Raw genomic sequence first — 21,049 nt, 5'->3', positions numbered from 1 at the left:
AGTGGATTTGCAGTTTTGTGCTTGATTCCCCTGTTTGTTGACCTTCCGCATGTTTCTAATCTTCATTTGCACAGAAGTCCCTTCCAAAAGTTTTCCATCTCTAGTGTGCTTTTACATACCTTGCAGTGACACATCTTTCCTCTGGCAGCTGTTTCGCTCTGCTCTAGTGCTCTCCTCATCTTTTATCTGTTCCCCCTCTTCTCATATCACAGCCCGTCACATGCAGAGCAGCTTAGAAACCAACAGAGTGGCAAAACACAGCAGCTGTCAAGGGCACAGAGCACAACATTTAGGAAATGAAGAGGGGAAACTCAAAATTATGGACCTCTGCAGGTTAGAACATTTGGCCCAGAAATATTTAGATGTGCAACTAATTCTTTAGATTGGTAATTCTATCTAATTTGATAAGTTGTACTCTACCTGTGATATTCTTATCCCCACTCACCTTCATAGACATTAGTGAAGAAAAAAGAGCCCAGACTTTGGCTTAAAAACAGAAGTGTACTTTAAGCAAGTCTTAGAGACTATATGTAACTGGAACATTTTGTGATTTTTCTCTTTTGCCAAATTCAGAAGGAATGGGGAGACGTTGTGATATTAGTAAGCCCTTTTAAACCCTTGCCTCTAAGTCATTAAATGCTTTTGCCTTTCTGTGTCATTTGATTGAGCCCTGTGAGATTCACATTTCTTAAGACATTTTAAAGCTTCAACAATCTCGTTTTGTCTCTTTTCTCCTGTGCACACTTAGAATAATTGCATGTATTTGTTGGCATTTCAGCTAGAATCCCTTGGCATAATTCAAATGATCTTACCCTGGTCTTCTTGCTTCTGTGTAGTTATGTTGGCCTTAGTTGAGAATGCGTTCCTCTTGTCTGTAGCTTTTGTATTCATTTTTATGCATTGGTGGTGTTTCTGGCAGTTCTATGGTGTATTATAGTGTCTGTCACTGATTATCAGACTGGGAGAGGCCAGAGTCTGTTCTGCTCAGTTTACATATGATGAATCTGAGTTTCAGAGAAGAAAAATGCCATGTCCTGCTCCTTCCAGCTTTCTAGGGCAAAAGAAGGGTTACATAAGGCCAGAACATATGTCACTATACTATTGGCCTTTATCGTTTTAAAAGATACCTTTGGTCTTCCATTTTCAATTTGCTGCTTTATGGTGCATGATACAAAAAAATGTGTTGTAACGAGCACTGGGTATTACACAAGACTGATGAATCACAGACCTGAACCCCTGAAACAAATAATACATTATATGTTATTTAATTGAATTTAAATTAAAAAATCCCCCCCCGAAGAAATGTCCATATACTTATTCAGTTGTTAAAATAGGGCCTTTTATTTTACTTTTTAAAAGTCTTTATTTAAATTCCAGTTAGTTAACTTATAGCGTAATATTAGCTCCAGGTATATAATATAGTGATTTAGCACTTCCATACAACACCTCGTGCTCATTACAACAAATGCACTCCTTAATTCCCATCTCCTATGTCACCTATCCCTCCATCCACCTCCTCTCTGGTAGCTATCAGTTTGTTCTCTATAGTTAAGAGTTCCTTCCTTTCTTTCTTTTTTTATTTTATTTTTAAAGATTTTGTTTCTTTATTTGACAGAGGGAGAGATCACAAGTAGGCAGAGAGGCAGACAGAGAGAGAGAGAGAGGGAGAATCAGGCTCCCAGCTGAGCAGAGAGCCCAATGTGGGGCTCGATCCCAGGACCCTGAGATCATGAGGAGAGCTGAAGGCAGAAGCTTAACCCACTGAGCCACACAGGCACCCTTTAAAAAAATTTTAATATAATATTTTTTCAGTGTTCCAGAATTCATTGTTTTGGAACAAAGATTTTGTTTCTTAAAATAAGCCTTTAAAACTTTAAAAACATTAAATTGTTAAAATTCACTTAAGGAAAAAATTGACAGAAATTTCAAGGTAAAGAATCAAGAGACCCAGTGTTTATGCTTTCTTGGTTCTGAATGTTTATCTTCGTTTTCTTAGTTAGCACTAAGAGGGATAGAATATATACTTGCTTGACTCTTTTGTTTATTTATTCAATACCACATATAAGTATTATGGTCTACTCTGGTTAGATACAAGGATAATGTGCCAGATTCTGGTTAGATACAAGGATAATGAACTCTTCTCTGGAAGAACTCATTGTCAAATAGGCTAAGACAGATATGTACATATCCACAATTATAGTACAGTATGACCAATGCTATAATAGAGGCAGGTCCAGAGTGCCATGAACACATGGAAGAATGATTGACTATGAGAAAAGCTGCACTGAAGACATGACATTTGAGTTGTGTCTTGAAGAATGAGCAGACATTGATCAGGTAATAGCATGGACTGGTTATAAATCAAAATTCCAGGCAGAGGGAACAGCATGTCCCAAGGCAAAATATTTTGAGAAAGAATAAAATGCTTAAAAGTGAGCAGCATAGGATGTGAGCAGAAGAATGGAAGGAGCTAAGGGTAGAAGATGCATAATTCATATCAGGAAGTGCCTGGTATATGATTCCAAAAAGCTTAGTTTTTACTTCAGCTAACACAGAAGTAGGGACTTTGACTGTCTTACTCACCATTGTATCCACAATGCTAGAATGATACTTGATATACTCAAACAGGGGTGTGTCCCTGTGATGAAAAGGGAATACAAGATTGTTTGTTTCAAGTTAGGAGGATTATCTAAGAAGCTTTTAGAATAGTTCCTGTAAAAGACTGAGGGTCTGAACTGACTGAGTTATGCTGAGATGAAGAAAATTAGAAAGATTTAAAAGGTAAAACTGACAAGAATTGGTGCCTGGCTAGATAAGGATGGTGCCAGAGGGAAAGGGGTAAAGGTCTCTAACATGAAGTGACAGACGTATGATGATGCCAACTAGAGGAGGAGAGGGAGAAAACTTGAGAGGAAGGTAATGAGTGATTTTATTTATTTACTTTTAAAGATTTTATTTATTTTTTTGACAGAGAGAGAGAGACAGCGAGAGAGGGAACGCAGGCAGGGGGAGTAGGAGAGGGAGAAGCAGTCTTCCCGCTGAACAGGGAGCCCAATACGGGGCTCAATCCCAGGACCTGAGCCGAAGGCAGACTCTTTTTTTTTTTTTTTTTTTAAATTTTTTATTTTTTATAAACATATATTTTTATCCCCAGGGATACAGGTCTGTGAATCACCAGGTTTACACACTTCACAGCACTCACCAAAGCACATACCTTCCCCAGTGTCCATAATCCCACCCCCTTCTCCCCAACCCCCCCCCCCCAAGCAGACTCTTAACCACTCAAGCGCCCCAAGTAATGAGTGATTTTAGAATAAGAATCCAGCTGACGATGTTGAGTACAGTTGAAAATGCCCATTTGGAATTCAGATGAAAAATAGTAATATAGATTTGGAATTCACACACATTCAGAGTCATAAATGTCACAACTGAAGCCACAGGAGTGATGGATAAGATTACTTACAGAGAGAATAAAAAGAGAAAGGACCCTGGAATGTATTGCAGGGAGATTGCCATGATGCTTATGTAGATGATGATAAACCTTCAGGATAAAAGATGTCCTAAGCTACACTTGCTTTAACAGTCATTATTCATTCATTCCATAAATATTTAAGCATCTACTAAGTTCCAGGCACTTTATTAGGTACTTGAGATTATAAAGATGAAGATATAGCCTCTGCTCACAAAGAGTTTATAGTCTAATGGGAGGTAAGAGAAAAGGACAGAATTTAGTGTGGTAGGTGCTGCTGAGTGTTATGCTAGAGGTGGCCTATGAGAGAGCTGGAGAAGGACATCTGTCATAGAGTTTAAGGATGAAGCTGTGAGGGGGCCAGTAGGTGGGTTGGGGTCAAGAAAGATAGTTTCCTAGACAGTGGTAAGAGAGCTGAGCTCAGTCCTGAAGGATAATTAGGTGATATCCAGGTGAATGTACGTATGTGTGTGTGTGTGTGTGTGTGTGTGTGTGTGTGTGTGTGAACAAATGTCCTTTTCTTAATGACCTATGGTTTTGGTCCCTCCCTATTGGCACCTTTGCTTCCCTAGCTGACATCTATCGGCCACTGAGAGCTTCTGTGTGGTAGGCAGCTAAATGCTGCCTTTCTCATGGAGGCATATGGTTTGCAGTTTGAAGAGCCCCTCTTCCTGAGGCTCTTCTCACGTGACTGCAGAACATGGAAGACAAGCAGAAGGGTCTTCCAGTAGAGTTTTGTGCATGAAAAATTAAGATTCCTACATTATTTTTTTATTAAGTTTTTAAAAATTTTAATTCCAGTATAGTTAACATACAAGTGCTATTGGTTTCAGGTGTATAATATAGTGATTCAGTACTTTTATACAGTAACTCAGTGGCTCATCATCATTAAGTGTACTCTTTAATCCCCTTTACTTATTTTACCCATCTCCTCCCCCACAATTAAGATTCATATATCCTTTATGGGACTCCCATATTACACCTTTTCTATGTGAAGTTGCTGATTCTATTTTATAACATAAAAAGGATTTGGCATGATGCATAGGTTTCACTTATTATTTACTACATCTGTTAAAAAGGTGGAAAATTTTGAGTTGGTTAAAATTACTCATTAAACACTTTCAGACATTCATAGGCAAGCAAATGTTGCTGCAATAGAAATGTGTACTCTCTTAAAAATTCTATCAAGTTTTTTTTTTTAAAGGAACCAAGTGATGATTCAGTGTTAGTACTTAATGGCATCATGCTTCTATTAATAAATTCATATGGAAGCAAGAACTGTAGTTCCAGTAGTTGCCAACCTGTGTCATGAATTGTTTGTGGTTGAAATATTTTCTTACAGGGACATATGCAGTAAAAATAATTAAAATTTATATATTTTCATAAGATATCCAGCAACCAGAGGTAAGACTCATTGTAAAACTGATAAGTCATTTGGTTAGGCAGCAGTTTTAAACTTTGATTTTTCTTATATTGGAGAAGTACTAATGGTAATTAGATGGTGATCAGATGGTCTGTAGACTTAGATTGGTTCGAGGCCCAGATCTGCTCTCTATTAATGGGGTGGTCTTAGATGAATTCCTTAATTCTTCTTGAGTCTTAATTTTCTAATTTTTAAAATGAGGAGAGCAAGTATTTATCTCATAGATTTTTTTATGGGGATTAAATGAGAAAATTTTTATGGAGTATTTAGCATAGAACCTGGCACATAGGAAGCACTCAATCAAAGTTAACTATTACTAATACACCCTAAAGTAGTTATTATCACAAAGTATTATTTTCGTGGGTCAGATTTTGACCTTGTAGTTTTATGATAGTTTTATGTTAACAGTGAACTCCCTTGAAAATCTATTTTTTTTAAATCTAAAAAACCATCAAACTGGTCCAAATATATGTGGCAAACAGTTACTAATATGTAAATAATTTAGTTTTTTTTTTAATCATGGAAATGATACAAAAACTTTCTTGTTTTTTTTTTTTTTTTGGCAGGGATAGACACTGAACAAAAGGGAAATGTTTTGTTGAAGAGTAAGATGAAGGTATGTCAGCACTGGTTTGGGGATGATGAGTGATAAAAGTGGGGGTTAGAGGGTAGAATGGGAGATTCAGACATAACATTATAGTCATGGAAGAGGTCACCCATTATCACTTGTCAAAGCAAAAAGTTATTTAGATTACCTTTCTAGTAGCACCTATGCATATAAATGCACATGTATGCAATCTGATACAGTTTCATATTTTTGATAGCACTGTTACTAAAATAACCTCGGACTGATAAACGTAGATGATCTCCATGAACAGGGTAAGAAACCTTGGAGAGATTACAAATGAACACATTTAAGGCCATTTGTCCAGAATTATCCTAGGTACTAATCTTCAACAGTGTGAACTTGATGAGTCTTAGATTTTATATGGTGAAGTCAGAAGGTTGAACAGCTAATTGCAAGAAAGTGATAATATTCTGAAAGGGGAAGTGGAGGAACATATTGGAGTTTATAAGACCGAGGTCTTTCATCTGGTCTGAGGAGTCAAAAAGACATTCTGGAGGAAATGTTCCTATGCTGAGGTCCAAAGTGAAAGAAGATGTTGGCTAAGTAATTTAGAAGAATGACAAGGGAGATAAAGAGAAAGGGCAAGTAGTCTAGGTAGAGGAAAAAGGCATGTTCAATGACCCAACAACAAAAGAAAGAATATGATTTGAAGTGCTAAAAATGCAGTTTACTCTCACTAGCCTGGAGTTCCAAAATGAATGTGTAAAGAAGCCACATGGCTTGAAGGAGAGAAGATAACTAATATATGTCCAACCCCTGGTGAATAGAAGTATCTTGTATCCTGAGAACAACCTACAGGATCCACTACTCTGATAGTTTGTTTCCACAGGCCACTAAGTCAACAAAATTATCCTTTGGTGACAGGATGTGCTATTACTCGGTGCCCCAAATATTGGTAGTATTCCCATTTTTTTAAGGATTTGTATTTATTTATTTGAGAGAGGGACAGTGAGAGAGAGCTTGAGAAGGGGGAAGGTCAGAGGGAGAAGCAGACTCCCCTTGGAGCTTGGACCCCAATGCGGGACTCGATCCCAGGACTCCGGGATCATGACCTGAGCCGAAGGCTGTTGCTCAACCAACTCAGCCACGTAGGTGCCCTAGTATTCACATTTTAAAGATGGGTAAGATATAAGGTATAAGATATGTTGTTTGGGTTGTTTGGGGATGAGCAAAATTTGGTCCTCATTTTAAGATGTTACTGATTAGCTACTACTCTTTAATTTGGTTGAAATGAAACAAATTTTCAGAAAATATAATTCATAGGAAATAATGGAGGCTTGGCTCTCATTTCTCAATCATACATATTAAAAAATGTTTAGACACCAAATACAAAAAGAAAGAGCTTGAAATTTCTAAAAGTAATAGATCTACTTCCTTGCATAGAATATAATTCATCAGGTTAAATAGTCTACCATTTATTTCTGGGGTAGGTTTGAAATGTTATTGAGGTTAATCAAATGACACTGGACTTCGAATACTGTGTAAGTTTTGTTTAGAGATTTGTAGAGACAAGGGATAGGTCAGTGTACCTGTGGATTGTTGATATGTGTTTGCACATAGTCAGGACACACTACATGTTTGAGAAAGAGCCAATAAATTAAAGGAAAGTGCCTTTGAAGTCCTAGAACTGGGTGACAGGTTTTAAACCTTAGGCGTACTTGAAATACACTGTTCACCTTCACTTTCTTAAAAGTGACAAGATCCATTGGTTTTCTGGGCTCTGTTATAGTGGACCAGAATATATACTGCAGCAATTACATAGGGTCATATAGTTGCAAGGACTCACAAGACTCCACAAAGTATACTTTCACAAACTTTTCATAAAGAGAAAGGACTCAAAACAGCAAAAGGAGAAAGATAGCACAGGCAAAGATCAAGGATATTTGAGATATTCAGGTGTAGATTTTAGGGTGTTTTTTTCAGTTGCATAGGACACAGCTGGTCTCTGGATCACAATCCAGCAAATTCTGTGAAGCCATGGTTTAAGTTTACTGAGGAATCTTTTATATACTGCAGGTCACATAGCCCAAACACGGTTGTACAATCAGATGAGTTAAGCGTATACCATTGGTCTGTAAATTTTCAATAAGCAATGTATAAGCTGGTACAGGACGCTTCCAAGGGACTTTCATAATTTAAAGAGCACCTTAAAAATTACCAACTAGTATATCTCAGCCCTATCTTGGCCATCCTTATCAGATCCATGGTTGCAGGGGTGCCTGGAGATAACCATAGAGCTGTCACAGATCAGCGGCAAGTTAACCCCATCTTTACACATGTATAAAAAGGGGGAGAGACCAGGAAAAGGATAAAATATTTCAAACTTCATCCAACCCAGACTGTCCCTGGTAAAGTAAAAAAGAATGAATCCATTTGCTGGTAGTTTTATTCCTGTTTTAAAGCTTATCTGTGGAACAGAGTAAGGGCTCTCTATCTAATTAAATGTCTGGCAAGTTAATGTTGATAGAGAAATCTGTAATCTTTGACACTTTAGAGTGAGACTCTGTAACTCTAGGCAGAAGTCCAATTTCATTTTGTTCTGTATGGTTACAATAGAGATAAAGTGTGTGAGATGTCCCCAGGCAACCAATGATATGGCGGGAAGCAGGATGAAGCAATTTTTCCTTATTGCTCTCAGCTTGATCGGCAGAAATCTTCATGATTCCAAAGCCAAGTTGCCATAAAAATAATTGGTCTCCAGCTATATATGTGTTCCTTGGGCAAGTTACTTGATCCCTCTAAACTACAGTTTTCTCATACATAAAATGGGGACAGTGATACCAACCACAAGGGGATATTGCAAGAACTAAATGAGCCAATGTACAAAAAATATGTACTACAACATATGGAGGCCTTAATTATAACTTTAAAATGTGTTTGTCAGAGAAGTGAGGGTTAATATTTATTCCTAGAGGTAATCTTCTAATAACATCAAAGTCCTAAGCAGTTAATTATTTTAAAATTATATCATTCAGTGGCTGGTACACTGCTCCTTTGAATGCAAGGATCACTGCATACTGTTCCTTCAGACGTAAAACCCTAATACGCTGTTCTTGTGTGCTGATTCACAGCCAAAACTAACTCAATATATTTGTATTGATTTCTTATTTTTCTTATAAGAAATTACTAGAAATGTAGTTACTTAAGATGATGCAGAATTATTGTCTCACAGTTCTGAAGGCCAAAAGTCTGAAATCAGTTTCCCTGGGCTAACGTCAAGGAATTACAAGACAGGTTTCTTCTGAAGGCTCTGAAGGGGAGATTATAATTCCTTGCCTTTTTCAGCTTTCGGTGGCTGCTTCTGTTATTGACTTGTCACCCCTTCCTCTGTCTTCAATACTTTCTGAGGAAAGTATTCCCCAGAAGTCTTCAAAGTGTCACTCCAGCCTCTGCTTCTATCATCAGATCGCCTTCTCTGCTAACTCTGGATCCTCTTATGCCCCCCTAAGGACCTTTGTGATTACATTGAGCCCACTTGGATAATTCACAGATTCCAGAGATCAGGACTTTGGGGGCCATTATTCAGTCTACCACACACTATTTTATTTTATTCTCACATTAAGATGCACTAGGCTGGCTCCGTTTTAGAATGTCCATCTGTGGCATTAAGAGGTTGAGTAACTCAATGATACTTGTTATGTGTAACGTAGTTTTCCTTTTTGTAAATTCAGGATGACTTGATTGAGACCATTGTCTTGTTAATATTACTTTTTATAATACTGTACATTTTGCAAAACAGCTGGAATTCTTGCATAGTATCTCATTTAGCTCTTAAAACAATCTTAGGAATTTGGTTGTATTTATAAGTTTATATTTAACTATTCGGTGTTTTTTTGCATATCAATAATAGGTCCAAGCCCTGTGCTAGGTAGTAAGGATCGCGTAGAGACTGAGACAGGCGCAATCCTTCTATTTGCAGCTTGTATTCTACTGAGGGAGATGGACAAAAACACAGATAAATTAGACAATTTCAAATTGTGATTAAATGCAGCAGGATATCAACTGAAGAAATGGAAGCTGAGTGGTGGAGCCATTTTCATAGTGATATACAATAGTAAATGGAAGAACCAGGTCTTCAGTTCATCCTTTTTCAAACACTTATTTCATAATCTTAGATTTTTTGCACATATATGCCCTATAAAAGCAGCACTTAAAAAAATTTTTTTTTTACTAATTTGTCCCAAGATATAATAGAGTCTATTCAGTGGGAACCATTGTTCTCATGGTTGATGATTCAGACAGTGTATATTAATGGGCCTCATTGGAGTTGGCTCCCCTGTGGTAACTGTGCTGCTACTGCATCTTGCTATTCTGCTAAATTCTGAGCACACTTGGTTAGTATCAGTGTAAGTCTTTATTTTTCTTCTTTGAATCGTGCATCCAATAGTGTCTACCTGTCAAGAAGATCCACAGCTAAATTACTAACATAATGCTCATGTAAGCAAATTTTTATGAATTGTGCTTTCTGAGTGATTTATTACAGCTTTACAGCTTTTTCTGTGACATATTTTATCCACATTTAAATTTTTGTTTAAAATAGCAGCAAGCTGGAATGCAGCTCCCAGTGGAGGATCATTTGGCTTAGAAGCACATGTTCAGTAAATTCTCTAGTATGCTTTCACCTTGTTTTTCAAACATATCAGAATGAGCCTTGTGTGAGTTCTTTGTGCTTGGGAATGATGCTGTTCATCTTGATCAGCTGCTTCTGTTCAGATGGGGCTGAATAGAGTTAAATACAATTTGTTCTCCTCCCCAGATGAGCTGTGCACAGACAGCTCTGGTGGTCTTGAATATGTGGCCTTTACTCACTGTTTGCAGAACCTGGCTTTGTTACTTTGTCTTTTTTCACATTGTTGTTTGCAGAAAATTGCCACTTCTCTGAGAGTTCTTCTCCATGCTATAGGGTTTAAGATCTAGCTCACTAAGCATATGCAGAGAACAGGCAGATGCAATAGTAAGATAAATGACCTTAGAGAAGTCGTAAAAGACATAGTACTTATGTGCTGTGACATCATGGCCCCAGGGAAAGTCCCTAGCCCTCCAAAATGCTCTTCCTCATGCTCACTGAAACCTGAAATTGTTTAAAAAATGGGAAGATTTTATTTCACATGGAGAAGAGTGATATCAGTTAGAAATACTTTTGGGCTTCAAGAAACTGCTTAGTAAAGTCATGTGTGAAATAATAGGAGTTTCTTTTTTCCTTACATATCAGGAATTAGGGCCATTTCTGACATTGGTTTTTTGCCTTAATGTGTGGCTCTGAATCCATGTCTCAGTGATTTACTTGGCTTTGTCTTTATGATGGCAATGTAGCTACAGAGATCTGGGCATCATGTCAAAGGCAAGAAACTCTTCCCATGCCTACCTCAATATGAGGGAGGAAAGTATTCCCCAGAAGCTTTCCTTTCCCCATCAGAGTTCCTCTTCTATCTCATTGTTCAGACTTTGCCATTTAGACTAAGGGCCAGGTCTACCTTCTCTGAATTGAAGGGCTACCTTGATACCTGAACTGCAGCTTGATTCTAATAGCAAGGAAGAAGCATGAAAAGGTGCCATTTTGCGGGAGGCAACAAACTGTCTGCCACAGAAGTATGTGTGGCATACATATATTTATGAAAATGCACATATATATGTGTATATATATGCACACAATAAATGGTAGTAGTAAATATTGAGTAGTAAATACTCGATAAATTTTAGTTAGTTCTCTTTCTCTCTCTAAGAGAGAGAATCTACCGATAAAAATTTATTCGAAATGTAAAAATGTGGTACCATAATGAAACCCAAAGGCAGGTATGATGAAGAGGTATACTCCCTAACTTAGTATAAAATAAAGTATCTATGTGTGTGTGTGTTTGTGTGTGTGTGTGTGTGTGTGTGTGTGTGTGTGTGTAGTGTCAATAGAAAACAGAGTCAGATGAGAGGCAACAAGAAAAGAAGAAAACATGGAAAATTTAAAACAAGATTTTAAAAAACTTTGTGTCCTTCAATAGCCAAAATATGGAAAGAGCCCAGATATCCATTGACTGATGAATGGGTAAAGAAAATGTGGCATGCATATATATGTGTGTGTGTGTGTGTGTGTGTGTGTGTGTGTGTGTGTGCGTGTTTGTGTGTATAATATTTCTCAGTGGCCAAAATGAATGAAATCTTGCCATTTGCAGTGATGTGAATAGAACTAGGCAAAATAAGTCAGAGAAAGACAAATATCATATGAAATTTGAGAAGCAAAACAGATGAACATAAGGAAAGGGAAGGAAAAATAAGAGGAAAACAGAGAGGGAGACAAATCATAAGAGACTCTTAACTACAGGAACAACCAGGGCTGCTGGAGGGGAGGTGGGTAGGAGGATGGGGTAATTGGGTGATGGACATTAAGAAGGGCAGTTGATGTAATGAGCGCTGGGTGTTGCATGCAGCTGATGGATCACAAAATTATCTCTGAAACTAATAATATACTATATGTTAATTAAACTGAATTTAAATTAAACAAAACAAAACTTTGTGTTCTTGGTCAAGATAGAAGAAGATGAGGAACAACAGATGTGAGAAGCATGAATTCTTATATGACAGTCATCTCTTAGGCATCCCTTGCATCATACTCTACACTCTGGAGTTGTGCAGCACACAACCTATACAGCTCTATGCCAAGTCTCTGGAGAAAGGGACAATGTTCAAAGTCCAATTCTTCATTTTAAGATATTGAGATAATTAATATAATTGATTTGCCTGAATAAATTTTCTAAAACAAACACCCCCCCTTAACAAAAACTGTATATATTAAACTTATATATTAAGTCATTGTACACATACAGAGAAAGATTCAACGTATAAATAAAAGAGATTTCTCTAGTGGTTAACATACTTCTGAGGAGAAAGTCATGTTTGAAAGATGAGCTAGACATTTTAGGCTAATGCAGTGCCATTTTTTTTTTTTTTTTTTTGCATTATGAAATGTTACTTCTTCCTTAAATCTTCTACTTCTTTCCTTCCTTTCTTTTTTCTTTTAATAAGATTTTGTTTATTTATTTGAAAGAGAGAGTGAGCATGAGTGCAGGTAGGGGAGAGGCAGAGGGAGTAGGAGACTCCCCACTGAGCAGGGGCCCTGATGTGGGGCTTGATCCCAGGACACTGAGATAATGACCTGAGCCAAAGGCAGACGCTTAACCAACTGAGCCACCCAGGTGCCCCTCTTCTACTTCTTTTCAAAGAGTGATTTGCACATTCAGCAGTTTGCCCTAATATAATCCTGACCAAAAAAAAAAAAAAAAAGTAAGGCGAAAAGGAGAAAATAATTGAACTACAGGTGTGAAACTGTTTGAAAATGCCAAGAAATACAGTGGGGGAAAATCTGTTTAAATTCCAAAAGAGAATTAGGAATTAGTTACAGGATTTTGATTTCACTAAAGAAGAAGTTTAATGTTAAAGGCATTTCTTTTCCATGATAATATTTAGAAGAGGAAATAGACTATCAGGAGGCATGACTGAAGGAGGCAATAATGTATAAATTATAAGAAGTACACAAAGTGTACTGGATAAACTGGATAGACCAATGGATAGGCAGAAAGCACTTCCTGGCCAGTGTCAGAAAGAATGAAGCATCTGGGAGGTAATTTTCTTCTTATATTTGTGTGCACTATAGAAATTTAGGAGTATTACTTCCCAAACAGAGCTGAGAAATGAATATGGACCAACACATATAAAGTTTAACCTTCATCATTATTTGGGAAAGAATTCTTAGTAGATATATGGTTGTTTGTAGTGCTTCTATAATACACCTCTCAGCATTTCAGAGCTGCCAAAATGAAATGATATGCACATCATATTTACTTAAAAATAATGTCGCATGAATTATAAGAGAAATCCCAAAGAATTACCTGGAAATCTTTTCAAGAAGACAGAGACAGAACTTCCTAGAAGGCTGCAAAGCTTTTAGTAAGCATCCAGAATGTCAAGAAAATGACAAAATGTTACAAATATGACAACATGCATAGCATCCCAAGAAGTAATGTGAAAACACAACCTTCAGGGCATTTCACTGCTCTCTATTGCTACCAACATCTTTGCCAGGGCTGCTGGATTATAGTGCTGCCACAGTGAGCTTTTACAAAGACAAGCAGTCTTTGGGATAAAATGGAGTCTTTGGGATGAAATGAGGATATTGTATTCACCACAGGTGTACTTAAAAATTTTTTTTGATCCTTTATCATAGGATTGTCCCAAAATGTCCCATAAGTTGGTCATCAAAAAGAATATTGTATGTGGTCATTCGGATTTGAGATGCACTGCATAGGATATCACAATGCATATTAAAGACATTGGAAAACAAGTTTGATTTCATTGTAACAGGAGGTCTCCAAACATTCCAAACTCCAGTGAGGGGGGGCCCCCCCAACCCGTAAAATCAGTGTTTCTAGCCTGGAAGTTTTCTTTTCTCTTTTCCCCTTATTTATTTATTTTTAATTAATTAGCTAGCTAATTAATTAATTTTTATTTAGATTGAATTAGCCAAGATATAGTCTATCATTAGTTTCAGATGAGGTATTCAGTAACTCATCAGTTGTGTATAACACCCAATGCTCATCATATCACATGCCCTCCTTAATGCCCATCGCCCAATTTCCCCATCCTCCTATTCATCTCACTTCTAGCAACCCTCCGTTTGTTTCCTATAGTTACGTCTCTCATGGTTTTTCTCTCTCTCTGATGACTTCTCATTCAGTTTTCCCTCCCTTCCCCTATGATTCTCTGCACTCTTTCTAATATTCTACATATGAATGAAATCATACAATTTTCTTTCTCTGATTGACTTATTTTGCCTAGCATAATACTCTCCAGTTCCATCCACATTGATGTAAATTCTAAGTATTCATCCTTTCTGATGGCTGAGTAATATTCCATTGTATATATACATCTTCTTTATCCAGTCACCCATTGATCTTGGCTTTTGGCACAGTTTGGCTATTGTGGACATTGCTGCTATAAACATTGGGGTGCACATGACCCTTTGGGTCAATACATTTGTGTCTTTGGAGTAAATATCTAGTAGTGCAATTGCTGGGTTTGGGGGCAGCTCTATTTTTACTTCTTGAGGAAGCTCCATACTGTTTTCCAGAGTGGCTGTACCAACTTGCATTCCCACCAACAGTATAGGACAGTTTCCTTTTCTCTACATCCTCACCAACATTTGTTGTTTCCTATCTTTTTAATTTAATTTTTAAAAAAATTGTAAATTTTTAAATTTAAATTCAGTTAGCCAACATATGATACCTCATTAGTTTCAGATGTAGTGCACAACCTGTTTTGTTAATCTTAGCCATTCTGAGTTGTATCTCACGGTGGTTTTAGTTTGTACTTCCCTGATGCCAAGTGAGGTGGAACATTTTTTTCATGGGTCTGTTGGCCATTTGTATGTTTTCTTTGGAAAAATATTTGTTCATTTTTTCTACCCATTTCTTGACTAGATCATTTGATTTTTGGGTGTTGAGTTTCATAAGTTCCTTATAGATTTTGAATACTAGCCCTTTATCTCCTGTCATTTGCAAATATCTCCTACCATTCTGTAGATTACCTTTTAGTTTTGTTGATTGTTTCCTTTGCTGTGCAGAAGCTTTTTATCTTGATGAAGTCCTGATAGCTCATTTTTGCTTTTGTTCCCTTATGTTTGGAGATGGGTCTAGCAAGAAGTAGCTGTGGCTGAGGTCAAAGAGATTGCTGCCTATATTCCTGTCTCACATTTAGATCTTTCATCCATCTTGAGTCTATTTGTGTGTATAGTGTATGAAAATGGTCCAGTTTTATTCTTCTACATGTGGATGTCCAATTTTTCCAACACCATTTATCAAAGAGACTATCCTTTTTCTATTGGATATTCTTTCCTGCTTTGTCAAAGATTAGTTGACCATAGAGTTGAACCCATTTATGGGTTCTCTATTCTGTTCCATTAATCTCTGCATCCTTTTTTCTGGCAGTACCTTATTGTCTTGATGACTGTAACTTTGTAATGTAGTTTGAAGTCCATAATTGTAATGCTGCCAGCTTTGGTTTTCTTTTTCAACATTCCTTGGTGGTTTGGGGTCATTTCTGGGTCTGTACAAATTTTAGGATTATTTGTTCCAGCTCTGTGAAAAAAGTTGATGGTATTTTGATAGGGATTGCCCTGAATGTATAGTTTTTTTTCTGGGAAGCATAGACATTTTAACAACATTTTTTTCTTCCAAACATGATCATGGGGTATTTTTTCATTTCTTTGTGTCTTCCTCAACTTCTTTCATAAGTGCTCTGTAGTTTGTAGAGTCCAGTTCATTTACCTCTTTGGTTAGGTTTATTCCTATGGATTTTGGTGCAATTGTAAATGGTATCAATTCATTAATTTCTCTTTCTTCTTTCTCATTGTTAGTGTATAGAAATGCAAATGATTTCTGTGCATTGATCTTATATTCTGCCATGTTGCTGAATTCCTGTATGAGATCTAGCAATTTTGGGGTGGAATCTTTTGGGTTTTCCACATAGAGTATCATATCATCTGTGAAGAGTCAGAGTTTGACTTCTTTGCCAATTCAGATGCCTTTTATTTCTTTTTATTGTCTGATTGCTGAGGCTAGGACTTCTAGTACTATGTTATACAGCAGTAGTGATGGTGGACATCTTTGCTGTGCTCCTGACCTTAGGGAAAAAGCTTTCAGTTTTACCCCATTGGGAATAATATTTTCTGTGGGATTTTTTTGTATATGGCTTTTTTCTTCTTTTTTATATTGAGGTATGTTTCCTCTAACCCTATACTGTGAAGAGTTTTAGTCAAGAAGGGATGCTTTACTTTGTCAAATGCCTTTTCTGCATCGGATCATATGGTTCTTGTCCTTTCTTTTATTTATGTAGCATATCACATTGATTGATTTGTGGATGTTGAACCAAACTTGCAGCCCAAGAATAAGTCCCACTTGGTCATGGTGAATAATCTTATTTATTTATTTATTTATTTATTTATTTATTTATTTATTTAAAATGTATTTGACAGAGAGAGATCACAAGTAGGCAGAAAGGCAGGCAGAGAGAGAGGGGGAAGCAGGCTCCCTGCCGAGCAGAGAGCCCAATGCGGGACTTGATCCCAGGACTCTGATATCATGACCCAGCTGAAGGCAGAGGCTCAATCCACTGAGCCCCCTGGTGCCCTGTGAGAATAATCTTTTTAATGAACTGCTGGATCTTATTGGCTTGTATTTTGGTGAGAATTTTTGCATTCATGTTCATCTGGTATATTGGTCTGTAATTCTCCTTTTTGGTGGTTTCTCTGGTTTTGGGATCAAGGTAACATTGGCTTCATAGAAAGAGTTTGGAGGTTTTCCTTCCGATTCTATTTTTTAAAACAGCTTCCGAAGAATGAGTATTGTTCTTCTTTAAATGTTTGATAGAATTCCCCTGGAAGCCATCTGGCCCTTGTTTCTTGTTTTTTGGGACATTTTTGATTACTGCTTCAATTTCTTTGCTAGTCATGTTCAGGTTTTCTATTTCTTCCTGTTTTAGTTCTGGTAGTTTATAGTTTCTAGGAATGCATTCATTTCTTCCAGATTATCTAATTTGCTGGCATATAGTTGCATATAATATGTTCTTATAATTATTTGTATTTCTTTGGTCTTGGTTCTGTTCTCTCCTCTTTCATTCATGATTTTATTAATTTGGGTCCTTTCTCTTCTTTTTGATAATTCTGGCTGGGGGTTTATCAATCATATTAATTCTTCAAAGAACCAGCTTCTAGTTTCAGTGATCTGTTCTACTCTTCTTTTGGTTTTTATTTCATTGCTTTCTGCTCTAATATTTATTATTTCTCTTCTCCCGCTTGGCTTAGGCTTTATTTGCTTTTCTTTCTCTAGCTTCTTTAGGTGTAAGGTTAGCTTGTGTATTTGAGACTTTTCTAATTTTTTGAGAAAGCCTTGTATTGCTATATACTTCCCCCTGAGTACCACCTTTGCTGTATTCCAAAGGTTTTGAACAGTTGTGTTTTCATTTTCATTTATTTCCATAAAATTTTTAAAGTCTTCTTTAGTTTGCCGATTGACCCATTCATTCTTTAATAGGATGCTTTTTAATCTCCAGATGTTTGAGTTCTTTCCAAAATTTCCTCTTGTGATTGAGTTCCAGTTTTAAAGCATTGTGGTGTGAAAATATGCAGGGAATAATTCCAATCTTTTGGTACCAGCTGAGACCTGATTTTGACCCAGTATATGATCTATTCTGGAGAATGTGTACTTAAGAAGAATGTGTATGCTATTGCTTTAGTATGGAATGCTCTGTATATATCTGTGAAGTCCATATGGTCCAGTGTGTCATTTAAAGTCTTTATTTCCTTGTTGATCTTCTGCTTAGGTGATCTGTCCATTGCTTTGAGTGAGGTGTTGAAGTCCCCTGGTATTATTGTATTATTATCAATGTGTGTCTTTAATTTGGTTGTTAATTGGTTGATATAATTGGCTGCTCCCAAGTTGGGAGTATAGGTATTTATAATTATTAGAGTCACTTGTTGGATAGAACCTTTAAGTATGATATAGTGTCCCTCTTCATTCCTATGGTTTTTGGTTTAAAATCTAATTTGTGTGATAAGAGGATTGCTATCCCAATTTTCTTTTGATGTCCATTAGCATGATAGATTGTTCTCCACACCCTCACTTTCAATCTGGAGGTAATGTTAGATCTAAAATGAGTCTCTTAGACAGCAAATGGATGAATCTTGCTTTTTTTTTTTAAAATCCAATCTGATACCCCGTGTTCTTTGATTGGAGCATTTAGACGATTTATATTCAGAGTAACTACTGAATGATATGAATTTAGTCCACTGTGTTACCTATAAAGTTCCTATTTCTGTAGATTGTCTCTGTTTCTTTCTGGTCTATGTTACCTTTGGGCTCTCTCTTTGTTTACAAAACAGGAATGGTTTAGTGATCACAAATTCTTTTAATTGCTGTTTGTCCTGGAAGCTCTTTTTCTCTCCTTCCATTCTGAATGACAGACTTGCTATATAAAGTATTCTTGGCTGCATGTTTTTCTCATGTAGTACCCTGAATATATCATGCCAGTCCTTTCTGGCCTGCCAGGTTTCTGTCGATACTACCAGTCTAATGTTTCTACCATTATAGGCTAAGGAGCACTTGTCTTGAGATGCTTTCAGGATTTTCTCATTATTTCTGAGATTTGCAAGCTTCACTATTATATGTCAGAGTGTTGATCCATTTTTATTGATTTTGATTTGAGTTCTCTCTACCTCCTGGACTTGAATATCTGACTCCTTCCCCAGATTAGGGAAGTTCTCAACTACAATTTTCTCAAATATACATTCTGCCCCTCTCTCTCTCTTTTTCCTCAGGGACCCCAATAATTCTAATACTTTTTTGCTTTATGGTATCGCTGATTTCTTGAAGCCTCCCCTTATGGTCCATTAGTTTTTTTTCTCTCTTTTTCTTGTCTTCCTTTCTTTCCACCATCTTGTCTTCTATGTCACTGACTATGTCTTCTGCCTCATTTATCCTAGCATTTATTTTAGACTGCATATCAGTTAAAACATTTTTAATTTCAGCCCGGTTAGATTTTATTTCTATGCTAAGAGATTCTCTAGTGTCTTTTATGCTTTTTTCAAGTTCAGCTAGTAACTTTATAATCATTATCCTGAATTCTAGCTCTGACATTTTACTTATATCCATATGGATTTGATCTATGGCAGAATAGTAACACTGTTACTTTTGTTGTGAATTCCTCCTTCTAGTCATTCTTTTCCCAGAGACAAATGCATGGATGAGAGAACAAAATAAAAATATCAACTATGACCCAAGTGAAATACTCACTAGACAAAACCAAAGAGGTCAGAAACCAAAAGAGAAAGGAAAAAGAGAAAGAGAAAAGGGAATAAAGAGAGAATATAATCTCCCAGGTGAACAAAATAGGGTGATCCTAAGTATATTAGGTCCTAGGTATATTTTGGTCAGTTTGTTAGAAGACAATAAATCCCAAAATTGTAAAAAAAGCAAAAAAACAAAAACAAAAACAAAAACAAAAAAAGCCCCACAACACAGACACACACACACACACACACACACAAATATGTTATTATATATGTTTATATATAGTATATAATATATAAATATTGTGTGTGTGTATATATATATATACACACACACATGTATATTGAAAAATAAAATTGAATACAGTGAAAGGAAGCCAGAAAATGAAGAATATATCTATAAAATGTAAATACAAAAAAGATAGTTAAAAAAAGACAAAAACAAAGACAATAAAATAAAATACTAATTGAAAAATGAAAAAAATGGAAAATTTTAAACTGAAAGATAAAATACTCATGAGGAAAAAACCTTGAATTCTATATGCTGTTTTCCCCTAGTGCTGAAATTTTGCAGTTTTGTGTGTTTTGTAAACTTGGTAGTCACCTGATGTTTCAGCTGGTCTTCTGGGGGAGGAGACTCCTGCCCTGGTCCTTAGATGTTTTGCCTGGGCAGAGTTGTCCTTCCCCTTGACAGGAGCCAGACTAAGTGTGAGCTGCTTTGGGTTCTTCTATGTGGCTTTTGTTCCCTAAAGGCTTTCTGCACCACTTCAGAGGATGAAAATAAAAGTGATGGTGCCTGATCTCCAGTCCCAGAGCTGAAAGATCCCAACCCCTTCCCTTCTGTAAAACTGCAGGCGAAAACAGTCTTCATTTATGTATGTGCCAAACTTTGCAGACTTCTATAGTGTGAACTGGCCCCATCCTCCCAAGGAAGGAGTGTTGCTGTGGACCTGCTGGTTGCAGGACCCCCATATTGAGAGTGTCTGCCTGATGCTGCCACAGATTTGGATTTATGGCAAACTGAGCTGTTACCTACTCCTGGGCTCACTGGCTATAGCCAGTTTCCCCGCTTCATTGCTTGGGAATTCTGCTGGCTCAGGGAACTCTGTTCTTTCTGTGACACTGGGGATCCTGAGACCACATTGTCCCATGTAGGATTCTGCCCCACTTCACCACCTGAGCACCTTTTAAGCAGTTAAGTCTCACACTGGAGCAGACTTCTGAAAGTTCTGATTTTGTGCTTCAGGGCTATATCACTTTCAGTTAGCTGGCTTACTGAGGCTCCCTCCCCTTGCCATTTATCCTCCAATATATATCCCCTCAGATTCACTTCTCTACACCTCCTACCTTACAACACATGGTTGTTGTTCTGTTTGTAGAATCCCAGCCATTCTTGCATTTCAGGTTGAATTTATAAGTGTTGAGAATGATTTGATAGATATATAGCTAAATTCAAGGGATCAGATGAAATAAGGTCTGGGATCCTCCTCTTCTGGGATCTTACCTTGAAAAGTGGAACAGTTTTCTGTGCAGTTTTGGAAGTCTTAAAAAATGTCTTAAGGGGAGTCAATATGGCGGAGAAGTAGCAGGCTGAGACTACATCAGGTAGCAGGAGATCAGCTAGATAGCTTATCAAACCATTGTGAACACCTACAAATCCAACAGATCAAAGAGAAGAAGAGCAACAATTCTAGAAACAGA

At 37.0% G+C, this 21,049-nt stretch overlaps 1 long non-coding RNA gene across 1 annotated transcript in view; it reads left to right on the top strand.

The window, feature by feature from the left end:
- Positions 1 to 282: 282 nt before the first annotated feature.
- Positions 283 to 21,049, top strand: part of LOC116575340 — a 65,875-nt gene continuing 45,108 nt past the window's right edge. The window contains exon 1 of the long non-coding RNA XR_004279722.1: positions 283 to 333. This is a non-coding gene — a long non-coding RNA (uncharacterized LOC116575340). The remainder of the gene's footprint in view (positions 334 to 21,049) is intronic.

The sequence above is a fragment of the Mustela erminea genome, chromosome 16 (assembly GCF_009829155.1).
Source record: "Mustela erminea isolate mMusErm1 chromosome 16, mMusErm1.Pri, whole genome shotgun sequence".
NCBI classification, from domain to species: domain Eukaryota; kingdom Metazoa; phylum Chordata; class Mammalia; order Carnivora; family Mustelidae; genus Mustela; species Mustela erminea.
The sequence above is the reverse complement of the archived record's forward strand: the minus strand, read 5'-3'. Positions and strand labels throughout refer to the sequence as shown.